The sequence below is a fragment of the Trachemys scripta genome, chromosome 8, assembly GCF_013100865.1.
Source record: "Trachemys scripta elegans isolate TJP31775 chromosome 8, CAS_Tse_1.0, whole genome shotgun sequence".
Lineage (NCBI taxonomy): Eukaryota > Metazoa > Chordata > Testudines > Emydidae > Trachemys > Trachemys scripta.
In genome coordinates, this window is record NC_048305.1 from 94,157,640 (window position 1) to 94,159,504 (window position 1,865).

Below are 1,865 nucleotides of genomic sequence, written 5' to 3' on the forward strand. Positions count from 1 at the left end.
AAGCCCTGCCTGATGAGTGGCAATTTCATACCCTTGTGTCCCCTGTGGTAGAGTAGACAGAATTTGATAGTATTGATTATAAAGGAAATTCTTTATTGAATCTGTTGGACACAGAGAAGACCATTTCATTCTTCCTGGCTTTCTAGCAACCAGGCTGACTAGTGTCACTACAGGAGGTCCTGGCCTGGACAGACATGAGGGGACTGCTGACTACAGCAACCCCCCAGAAGCTACATGCTTCTGGTCTTGCTGGGAGGGAGAATTGTCACAGCAACATGGCCTTGCTGTTGCGGTTGGTAGTGAAGAGGGGAGGATCAGGGATGAGGGGGCAGTTCAGGGAATCAAAAAAGTCTCAGTAGATGCTTGAAGAAAAAACAACATCCTAAAATGAAATTTATGGCATGTAGTGCGCAGGGTGATTGCAAAGTACTTGCAGCTCTGTCAGGGAGGTAGTGGGACCAAGAGCAGGGCTTTCGCACCTTTCCCAGGGACAAGCCCTTTGTTTCCACACAAAGGCCTCATGCCTGTCCACATGAGCTGCCATGCAGTAGGCACTGACCCTGTCATTATGACATACCTTCCACTTGCACCCATTTAGATGGCAAGGCACCTGCAGGACCTGCCTTTCAGGTCACATCCCCAGTTCCTTAGGCAGAGGAGGTTTGGGTGTTGTTGGTATCTACATGTTAAAACGTGCTTCCTAGGTGGCAGGAAACTGCACTTTGGGCATGGGCGGCGTGTATAATAGTCCAGGAGAGGCTAAGCCTCCCCCGTGCAGCCTCTGCCGACCTGCCACGAGATGCTTGGCTGTGGTGGCCCCGCCTGCGCTCCACCTCTTCCTGTCCCTGCTCTGCCCCTTCCCCAAGGTCCCCACTGTCCGCGACTGTCTGGGGAGTCCCTCCCCTCCTCCACTCCCCCTCTTGCCACAATCCCCCTCCCCCATGAGGCCCCCCTGCCCCGCATCCCTCCTCTCCTCCACACCCCTCCCCTGCGAGACCCCCATCTGCCGCATCCCTCCTAAGCACCATCCCCTGCGAGACACCCCCACCACATCCTTCTTCCACCCTCTCCCGCCACATCCCTCCTCTCCTTCATCCCCCTGCTCCCATGAGACCCCTCCCACGCACCATGTCCCTCCTCTCCTCCATCCCCTTGCCCCACAAATAGGGTTGCCAACCCTCTATGATTGGCCTGGAGTCTCCAGGAATTAAAGATTAATCTTTAATTAAAGATTATGTCATATGAAGCAACCTCTAGGAATATGTCCAACCAAAACTGGCAACCCTCCCCATAAACCCTCCCCGGCTCACCACATCCCTCTGCTTGGGAGTAGAGTGAGCGTTGGGGGTGTGTGTGTGTGTGCAGTCAGGGAGAGTGACGATGAAGGAGGCGCCAGGGGAGAGCCTGGGGGTGCAATAGCCAGGTGTGGGGATGAGGGGCTAGGCCCGGGGGCAGAGTGCATAGGCCCTGGAGTTGCAATGAGGGAGATGAGGAGGCCCAGTGGATGGCGGCCCGGGGGATGAGCAGGTGCACGGCCCAGGCAGACACAGAGCGTGGCTGCAGGGAAGGAGGTGTGGGGTTGGAGGGTATCACAGCTCTCTGCTCTGGACTCCCCTGGTGTGCCCTCCCCTTGCCCAGCCCCTCCCTCCAATACAGTGGGGCAGGGCAGCAGGTGCTCCCCCTGACTGTAGGGGAGGGGGTCCCTCTGAATCGCCTGACCTAGATAGAAAATGGGGGGGGGGAGGCAGACACAGGAATGGAACCTCCCCCAGGAGGAACAAGGGGTGGGGCGGAGCTTTCAGGCCAGGGGCGGGGCTACAGCGGAGAGGGCGGGGCTAACAGCAAAACGACAGCCGATAAGGCGG